This window comes from Rhea pennata, chromosome 6 (genome assembly GCF_028389875.1).
Source record: "Rhea pennata isolate bPtePen1 chromosome 6, bPtePen1.pri, whole genome shotgun sequence".
Classification (NCBI taxonomy): Eukaryota; Metazoa; Chordata; class Aves; order Rheiformes; family Rheidae; genus Rhea; species Rhea pennata.
In genome coordinates, this window is record NC_084668.1 from 38,272,795 (window position 1) to 38,283,415 (window position 10,621).

Genomic DNA, 10,621 nt, shown 5'->3' on the forward strand with positions numbered 1-10,621 from the left:
GCCGGAGGGATGCAGGGGCACTCGGCCCCCCTCCTCTCCTCTCCCTTTAGCCGGTGGTGCTGAAGCTGGCCTGGAGACACGGCTTCTCCAGCACGCTACCGACGTTTGGCTTTACAAAACAGCACGCTAAGCCGTTTCCTCCTCCCTGCTAAATCCTGTTATTTCTTTGCTCTTCTCAGACCGGCCCCAAAACGACAAAAAAATTCTGGAAAACACCAAACCTTCCCCAAACGTTTCGGCATTTGCGTCCGAGTTTCCTTAGAGCTGCTCTGGAGCCAGGTGTGGTCTGCAGTAGCCGCACCGATTTATGAAATTGCGCCAGCGAAGAATGAGTTGCACGGATTGACCAGAATGAGGACTGAAGCCATCTGCAGACTTCTGCTTGTTGCCTGAAACTGGTGTTTTGGGGTAAAAGAGGGAGAAAGCGGAGTGAGGGATGCCTCTTAACTCAGATTACTGGCAATGCTGCTGACTTCCAGGTGCGTTCCTATTGATTGTATTTGCTTAACAAGGGAGATGAGCAGGCTTAAAAACGAGAGGGCTGATTTAAGGGTGCAGAAGCACGCGAGCTGCATCCCAACGCCCTCCTTGTACCTTGTACGTGGTTCTGCCACTAGATGCCTCCGTGAGCCGTGCAGCCTTCAGGGCACCGTGCGGTTTTTGGCAAGCGAAAGAGGCAAAGCTGAGGCTCAAACCGAGTGGAAGATACGTTTCGCCTTTACCAGGGCTTTGGATAGCAAGTGTTACACGTGCCCCTGTTATAACAGGGGACATAGGATGCGTGGGTAGAGGGATGTCACAAACTGACCAAAAAGCTTGAGTGCACTTAACCGTCCCTCGTGCTAGACTTTAAGATACAGCACAAGCGGAGGCACCTCTTCCTTTCCACTAGTGAGTTTGCATGGTGCAAAAGGGAAGCACAGAGATACGAAGAGCGAAGCAGAAGACGCTGGAAGGAAGAGACTGCCAGCCGCTACCCCCAGCGTTAGAAAAGCCAACGAGTGCTGTACAAGGGCTCCAGATAGCATTTATTTACTGTGCGGCACCAACTGTGCAGCGCCATCCCATTTCCTCAGATGCTCCCGAAGCCGCCCGTCCAGGGAGAATCGTGTTAGGAAACACAGGTTACTACTTTCCCATAGAGGATTCCCAGCTTCCCATTTATTTTACGTACCAGCAGCAACATAACAAAGCACCTCCAGCTGCAATATTCACCTTCCCTCTGTAAGGCAGGGTGGGCTGCTTACTCCAGAGGGAAAATTACGGAAAAGCGAGCGTAGCACCCACACGCTCAGGTATTTGGGCACCAAGGCAGCAGCGAGGCGCTCGGATTTTGCGCATCAGTGGGCTAAGAGCCACGAGAGAAGTCGGCCTGAAGGACCTGCCACTTTTCCAAGGTTTGCCCTTTTCTTTCTCTTTTTGCAATTCCTTTGAGGATCTCCATATTCTTTGCAGTGATAGACATGCTGTGTCGCCCCTTCCCCGGCGGGTGGGGTAGGCACCGGCGCCTCGTACCGAGCACAGCTGGGTTTCGCTATGAATTGCAGCGACGAACCTGACACACGTTTCTGATCACTTAGAGAAACTGAGATTTGGGGTTTGGACCCGAAACGTGATCTGTATCAACACGCACCTTCTACAGATAAAGCAGCTGAGGCAGGAAGTGTCTCGTGACTAATTCTGACCCTCCCCGGTCTGTCCAAAACACTGCTGCTGGGATCGTCTTTCATCAGTCGCTTTAGCTTTTCTCACAGTCCCACACTTTGAGTCGCTTAGTCAAAACTGCGTGGCACCACGTGTCATCTCCTTGATCTAAAGCCCCGGTCTCTTTCTCTGGCTGCCTCGTTCACTCCCCTCCTTTGCTTGGCTGTGACGATACCTTTCTCTCTCTCTTTTAACAGCCTGGTTCTTTCTTTCCATCCTGCCCTCGATGCCTGTAAAACCCCTCCAGGAGCTGCTCACCGAGCACGGGTGTTCGCTCTGCTCTGGCTGCTTCAAAGTTCAGCTCCTGCAGCAGCACCATAAACCCGCCCGGCTCTTCCCCCGACGAGGATCTGCGCTTCCAATTAAAAGTAAATCATCTGTGAACTTCTAGAAAGAAACACGCATGCAAGCGAAAGGTTAAGCAGTGCTTCAGTCCGTAACATGCATCAGGAAGGGAGCGGGGAAGCCCAGAGATCGCCCCGACTGCTCGTTGTGTCCAGACACTACACGTGTAGACAACTGTCTGTCCATCAGCCGAGGGTCTGCGCAACCAGGAGAGCGTGAATGTTGGCATTTGTCCTCTGCTGGGTCTAAACCACAGCACCGAGCCCTCTGTTTTTTCTCGGACGTGCCAGGGGGGCTCCCGCCGCATGGAAGCGGAGCCCACCAGCAGGTGGGACATGGACCCTGCCCCTGGTGAGATGCCTTCACCTCACCGGGCTGCGTGCCCAGCCGCTCCTTCTCGCCTCGCTCCCGCTCCTCCAGGACATGCTCCCAAAGCAGGCTCTCGTCAATATTTGCTCACAGGAGATCCTTCCCGATAACAGAGCTGGGAGCTTGTCAGGGTGACCGCGAAGGCAGGATTAGGGCTGTCTGGGTAGGGTCGGAGGGATCGGCTCTGAGGGAGGCTGTTACCATGGGAAGCAGGAATCCGGCTCTACTGGTGTGTTGGGCTGCCGCTCCGCAATCCCTTAATTGCGGCGGAGCCCCAGCGCCCGGCAGCTCCTTGGCTTCATGGAGCGAGAGGCACCGGGCAGGATCAGCTCTGGGCTTAACCCTTCCGGGAGGAAGGGAAGGCTGCGCGTCGGCCGGCGGTGTCACAGCCCCTCTTTGCGGAGGCGCGTGTTGCACGGCAGGAGGACGGGCCCCGGCGAGGCCACCCGCAAAGCGGAGATCCTGCACGGGAAGGCTGTGCCTTCAGGGCGAGGGCAGCATCTTCCCACGCGTTCACGCAGCGCCTTGCACAACACAGCGCCCGAGGGATGCTTTCCAGGGCACCCTCAGCACCCGTAAATAACTAGGAAGTCCCGGCGTTCCCCTTCCCTGCAGGGTCACTACATTCACGGCTTACACCGAGGACCACCACATGACGCTTGGGTGAACAAAATGTGATTAGCATTCTTTCTCCTTCTCTTCTCTTCTCTTCTCTTCTCTTCTCTTCTCTTCTCTTCTCTTCTCTTCTCTTCTCTTCTCTTCTCTTCTCTTCTCTTCTCTTCTCTTCTCTCTAAAAACCCAAGGTCTTACAGGCAGAAACCAAGCTCTTCCACTGTCACAACTCAGCGTGTCCCCCAGGCCGGCTCTGACAGCTTTGTCCCCAAGCAGCCCCACTGGCTATGGGAACAACGTGGCTTTGATGCTCCTCGTTTCCGCAGGTGAGAAGCAGGCGGCGGCGGTGCCGTGCTCCAGCTCCTTCATGGTCCACCGTTAATTCCTGCATAAACGCAAGGAGGAGAGCAGTGCGGTGCAGTGATTTCCACAGGACCAGGCAGCAGCTTGCAGCAAGCTGGACGCGACTCCAAGAGGACCATTTTAATTGGAAAAGCTCACATTTTCCTCCGATGCGACTAAGCTACCCACGGTTTTCAGTATTTCAGCAGAGGTGCTATCATTTACAAAACACACTTAATATAACAGTGAACCTCTAGCGTGGACATAATCAAATTGGTTAAAAATGCCACTCCTTCACGGACACAGGTGCAAGCACGTTCACATAAACTGTTGCAGCCACATTATGCCGCTTTTTCCATATTGATGAATTAAATCAGCACAAACTGTGCGTACTGAGCAGTGCCTGATTTTGATCGCTGTAAGCACAACAAAACGCTCAACCCAAAACTCTTGAGTTAGAGTCACCGGGGCTGTAAATCACTGTAGCACAAAAGTCAGCAGAGTTGGATTGAGTTTAACCAGCTCCGCATCTGACTCAGTAATTCTGCAAATAAACTTTTCATGTATGAAAATTACTTTCCGAATTTCCGGAAGCTGGACAAACATTATGAAGCTCAAGAGTTTTTTTTTTTTTTTTTTTTCTCAGAAATGCCTTCAAGGTTTTCAGTGCGTTCGGTTGGACTGTCACACTCACCGGTAGGCCAGCTACAGTCAAAACCTTTTTCTCGTTACAGGAACAGACCTCACTGAAAAATGGAGGAAGAGGCATCTCCCTCCAGGAAGTGCTGATGTGCAATTTTCGTTTTATCAGAATTTTCCACAGGAGAAAAATATTTTTCAGTGAAATATTTCAGCTGAGCAGCAAAATATCATGACTCAAAATAACATTACCGCGCTTCAATTTTTGTCCCGTAGGCTTTTTGTGTGTGTGTGTATGTATTTTCTAGTGCAGTTTAAGGTTTTTCGCTGGAATTTGTAAGACCTTGAAAGCAAAAGACTTTGAGCTTGCCCCACTCACTCTCTGTCAGCATGTATCCTGGGAGCTACAGGGAGGAACAGGACTTGGCCCATGAAGGAGAATGGAAGCACAAGGCACTAAAAACCGTAATTCCCACGAGACGCGGTAATGCTGTTTAGCATAAAAATACTTTGGTTTTCAGCCAGGACGGCTTGGTTGTCAGTGTTACGACATATAAATAGCAAGATTTGGGGGTGGAAAGCAGATGTGCACATGAAAAAAGGTCAGTTTTAGTCAAAAATCTGATTTTGCACCAAAGGAAAGGAAAAGGTTGCCTCAGAGATTTGACAAACTGCAGCTCGGGGAAATCTCAGCCTCACTGCAACTTTACTATAAATTACACCGGGGTCAGGATTCCTCCTTAATGATTTTAAATCCTGCACAGCATTCACTGAAAGCGTGTCACAAATATTATTTAAATGTGCCGTTCACACTCTGCTTGTCAAACAGCAGCAACGTCCCATCAGAACTATCCCATTACAGTAGCTGCGATCAGGATCAGCCCACTTGTTCAGGCTGTTCCAGAAATGGCCACACCGGCCCCAAACCGAGCCCCAGAACTCAGCCTTTGACCTGCGCTTACCTGCGCTATATACAGCTGTAATAGTATATAACGTAATAGTAATGCAGCGTAGTAGTAACTGTGGGTATACTAGCTGCAGCCGCTTGCAGACCTGTGACCGCGCTAGATGTACGCAAGCAAACTCCAGCCTGAAGTTGCTGTGCTTCAGCAAATCCATTAAGTGGTGCTGAGAGCAAAGCATTGCCCACCCAAGCAGCCCAAAGCCTTGGGTTCAAACTCGCTCGGATCCAGACAGCTTAAAGGCTGGGAGCCTAGGGGAGGGCAGCTCTGCCCGCAAAATCCCACGCAGATACAGTGTAACCTGCTAGTTCGCTGCCGCTTTATAATACCTGCATATCTGAGTTGGAGGACAACCTTTCCTTAAGGGCAGCCTTGGCTCAAGCAGGAATCAGTCAAAGCTCTCATATTAACGTTTTGAAAATCGGCAAGTTAGCAAGAACATGCAGAGAAAGCAGAAACAGATCATTTCCAGCTTATGAAAATGGTGATGTCTGTTTTTTTTTTTTTTTTTTTTTTTTTTTTTTTTTTTTAACACTCATCCACAGCCACCTCAGGTATTACAGCAACCTCTTTGTGGCTACCAGCTCCACTGCATCCACTCCTTCAAAACTTTGGTCTGAAAAGTCCTAGGGTGCTTTGAACACAGCAGCAAGAGTTTGGAGCAGTTCGGGTCACGCATCTACCAGGGCAGCTCAGGGATTTTCTCAAGAACGTCATCTTGTTTACAAAATTCAGATCTTACAGGAAACTGTATGCAAAAAACGCTCATTACTTTTACACAGGTAAATATTCAAAGGATAGAGATTTGAAACCCTGGGATATACATGCCTTACGAGCTGTTTTAAAACATGAAATGACCAAACACTATTTCCCATAAAACACAATCCACTTTGAGCAGCTCCTCATGCAACCTTAGCATCTCTCTAAGGTAGGCCTAAAACTGCGAGCCTTTAACCACACCGTGGTAGCTCAGTACAAGCTCACCAGCCAAGGAATAAGGTGTGCCCTTTTCATTGGAATTATTCCACTTAAGTGCTCCACAAGAAGTTGAGGGCACACCTATTTTCATGAGTCACTAGAAGAAGTAATTGCATGTACGGCCTATATTACACCAAGCTGAACTCAGGCTGCATATCCAAGCTTTGGCCCTTGGACTTCACGTAGAAGCAGGAAGAGCAGCATAACATATACTAGAGAAGAGATATTCATTACTGAGAAAGAGTGATAAAGACTCTCCAATGGTTTAACGATGTGGCTGATATTTTATTAAATGCCCAGTCTGGCTTTCTTGTAGGAAAAATAAAGGCCATCAGGCTTTCCTGTTGTACAGAGGTTTCACTGAAACGTGATCTAAAACGTTTAAGGAGGCTGCTGCAAAGAGATGTTCTGTGCCTTCCTACTCGTGCGTATGCATTTCGCAGTCACACTCAGCCAGTCAAAAATTCTCACGACTTTTTGATAAGCAAGCAGTCACCTGCCTGCGAGTCAGACCTCTTCCTTGCCACTGCTTCGCAAGCAGCTCTGCAGACAGTCGCTGTCCTACAGGCTATAAACCAAGATATGCGTTATGCTACACAACGTAAGTATTAAATCGTTTTATGTCATGAAACCAACAGGAAATTCGGAGGGGTGAAGAACTCTGCTTTTCTTGACGAAGCGCTCAGGTGAACGTGGACTCCAACCAGTGTGGCAAGAGCAGAGCTGACGCCCATCGTTCAGCAAGCCAGCTGGCTCTGAACGACACAAAAAACACGACGGAAACCACGTTAGCTGCTCAAGACACCGACGGTGGGGAGAGCAGATCTATGTAATGAATAATAACGTCTCTTCTGCTATACTCAGGGTGACCGACTGTTTTGAAGCGTAATTGAAACACCACTGCCAAGGAACCGGACACAAACACGGACACGCGCTGCGTGCATCTTCCTCGGCCCCAGAGGATGGCTCCGGCGGCTTTCCTCCTCTCCCTTCTCCCTGCAGATGGGGCTTTCAAGGATAAACCAGAGACTAAAGTGAGACAGAGTTCCCCGGCATATTTCCTTTCATAAGCCACCGAGCCAGTAATTTCATAAGCCATAATTAGACATATTCTGACACCTAATCCATTTGTGTGTCTGTTTTAATTTTCCCCATCGTGCGTGCAAAGGTAGCAGACAGCAAAACAGAGCCCTCCTTTTTCACCACGGCTCGGGTTCAGGAGGAGAGCAGCTTTCCCTGGCTGAGACAGCAGTTTTCTGCGCTCAGAGAAGCGACGCAGCGGCCGCGCTTAAAGAAAGAAGTCTGGTCGCTGCTGCAAGCGAGCAAACAGGGCTCTTCCCCTTTCCTCCCCTGCATGGCCAAGCACACACGCACGTGCACGCGTGGCTATTACTAGGTTACCATAGCGAGCAGAATTACCATCCTAACCACAGAAGTTGGAGATGAGAACATTGCTGCACAGCGGGCATCAGCAGGCAGCAAAAGCCTGGGTTAAAAAAAAAGCAACAAACACACACACACAAGCACTCTGAACTCTGCTGGCACCACAGTGTCCCTCAAGGCACGGAAATGAAGGCAGTGTTTAATGTTGCAGGAACCCCTCCTTTTCAGCAGGTTCTTTCCTAAATTTTTTTTTCAGCATGCTCAAGCTTACAAGCATGCTTTGCTGAGCTCAATAGGATTTTGCAGCATTTATTTGGCAGCAGAGACTCTGCTCTTCTCTGTTTCTGTAACTCTTTCAACACTTCAGACCATGGATGATGCATCAGCATCCAGGAACTCCAGGTTTCCAAACAATTTAAGCACATCCTTAAGTGCCGAGGTATTGCCACAGAGTTTGATGGCACATGTTGCAGTGCTGGGATGGTTCAGGGCTGCGAAAGGTAAATACAACTGACAATGTAATTGATGTGTTTTTTTCCAAGCAGGTAAAGAGAGTTTTGTTTGTCTGGGTTTGAATGTCAGATTGCTGGAGCTCATTTTCTAGGTGCGTTATCAAATTCCTTTCCTTCAGGTAAGAGGGTGCAACCAAATCACAGCTAAGAGGATTAACAAAGACGTATGGCACCTGAGTCGGAATCTAAATCAGATGGGAGCAAACAAAAAATTAATCATCTAATGACCAGATTTCCATAAAGAACTCCTTATTTTCACAATAGAAGCCAAAACCTGGTGCCAGATGCCATCGCTACCCCATACGGCTCACTGCTGTGCTGAAGCTGCGGAAGGAAGGGTCTGGTTTGCTGTGTTCTTGCTCGCTATGTTTGCTGTTTTTCTTGGAATGCCAAATAGGAAGGATGGCCTGACCGGCCGGGGCTACAGAACGGGGCCCCGGAGCCCCATTCCACCTGCAATCTATCGAGTAATGTGGATGAATCGCTTTCTTTAGCCTTTCTCTCCGAAAACTGGGTCAAATTCTCCCGTACCTCAATGGACGACATCTAATATTGACCACAGGGAGTCCTGATACCATGGTGATGCAAACTGTACAAAATACAGACGGGGCAGGAGGAGGATGCTAGGTAAATAGACAAAGGACTTAGTCCAAAGTTCCACATTTATGGAAAATACTGAGAAAAGTCAGTGGAGCAGCAGCAAGATTGTCAACTGATATAAACCAGTGCTATTCCTGCAGTGGTTAGAGGACTCTCAGTGGACACTAGCAGACAATCTGACCCACAACTAGACAGCTAGATGGGGAGGCAGAAGAAAGAAGAATGAACAGGATTTTTAGAGGGTAAGACCCTTGTGCCCTTGAGGCATTACCTTTGCATATGAGGAGGAAGACCAGACAAAGGCACTTGCATTTACTGCAGTCTAAAAGGGAGAGGGCTGCGGATGAGGAAGGAGAAGTTAATTTACTCTGAGGCTAGCAGAGACCCACCCACGAAGTATTGGGTTGGTCTTCTAAGGGATTAACAGGTCCTCGCCCATTTGGGAATTCTCTGTGCTGTTTTTGTTGTTGTCATCCAACAAAGGTGCGGCGCTGGAGAGGTCGCAGCAGGAGTGAGCAACATGTTAACTGCTCCATTTCCCCCACGATGGAGCAATGCACAGCAGGTCAAACCAGGTAAGTCAGAAAAAAGGAGAAAATAATAGAGAAGACTTCACTGCAGCACAGGAACTTGTATCAGAGCTTCCTGATCAGCACTCAGCCTACTACAATCAGGCCTCATTTTTGACTCTGTGACCTTCAGTTTAATAGGACTTGATAGCTATTGAATTTTATACATCTGCTTTGATTTCAGTAGAATAAACCACGGAAAAAAAAAGAGTGCAAGATCAGGGCAGGACGAGGTGGCCGAGTGGTTAAGGCGATGGACTGCTAATCCATTGTGCTCTGCACACGTGGGTTCGAATCCCACCCTCGTCGCAGCCTTTGGGGATGACTAAGCACTGGAGCAGGCCGCCTAGCGGGGTAGTGGAGTCTCCATCCCTGGAGATGTTCAAAACCCCCTTGGACACAATCCTGTGCAGCATGCTGAAGGTGATCCTGCTTGAGCAGGGGGTTTGGACTAGATGACCTCCAGAGGTCCTTTTCAACCTCAACCATTCTGTGATCTGATCTCCAAATTATTCAACTAACTAGTCTGTCCCGTGGACTTGCAGGAGATGGAGTTCCCCACTGCCCTTGCAGGGCTTGGAAATGGGCACTGGTCTTCCCCAAAAGAGCTGCACTGGGGAAATGCACTGTATTTTAGTCATGGCTACAAGAAACAGCAGTCTCCTCCAATAGCAACACTGAGGAGTAAGAAGAGTCATTCTTGAACCCCCAAAACATTAAAAGGGGAAATCTGTGTTGCCTTCTACAGTCAACCTCCTGCCCACAAAATTTGAAGAATGATGAGAGGGCCGAACTCTTCTTGGTAATGGCAGATAGAGGCAATGCTCACGTATTATGGCTTATGAGGTTCAGACTGGACTTTAGGAGAAGGTTCTCCACCAGGACAGTATAGCCCTGAAACAAGTTCACAGAGAGCTGGTAGGATCTCCAACCACTGCAGTCACCAAGCCATGACTGACCTGATGTAGTGTCGGTGACAGTCCTGCTCCTAAGCCAGAGGTTAGACTAGAGAGCTCAAGTGGTCCACTCCCACAAACAATTCTTTGAGATCTTGAGAGAAGGAACAAAGTAGAGGTCAGAGGAATAACAAATTAGGGTTCAGATTCCCAGTCATTCTATTCTGACCACTTACAAGCAGCCTGCTTACGTGGCATTCAGTGAAAAATGTCTCACCGGGGAACAGTGGGAACAACTTGCTTCAAAGCACAAGATGACAATCCAGTTTCCACCGCCCTGCTGCTCCCGTGTATATTCCAGATAATGCCACTTCTGTTACTTCCAAAGATGCTCTCATGTTGGTGTCACCAAAAAGCCACATTCGAAGCCTTCACATGACAGGAAAAGAACGATTTTTCAGTATTAAAAAAACCAATGCATGTAGCAGCTAGTGACTGGGCACACGCTTGGTTATTAGCAACTCTGAGGATGCCACTGGAAATGACTGTGGGATTTTTAAGGGCACATCAAATTGATTCGGATCTGTTAAAATCTAACACCTTGAGCTCCATCTGCGTCTCTAGTATCCCTGCGAGAGGAGTAAAGGGAAGGACAAACACAAGCAGAGAACAGGATTTTCCTTGCCTCATCCCCATCAAGTATGTTTGTT

The 10,621-nt window shown here is 48.8% G+C and overlaps 1 non-coding gene across 1 annotated transcript; it reads left to right on the forward strand.

Annotated features, from left to right (window-relative positions):
* The first annotated feature begins 9,242 nt into the window (after positions 1-9,242).
* On the forward strand, positions 9,243-9,324 carry TRNAS-GCU (transfer RNA serine (anticodon GCU)). Its single transcript has one exon. It is a non-coding gene; the product is annotated as a tRNA-Ser (tRNA).
* The last annotated feature ends 1,297 nt before the right edge of the window (positions 9,325-10,621 follow it).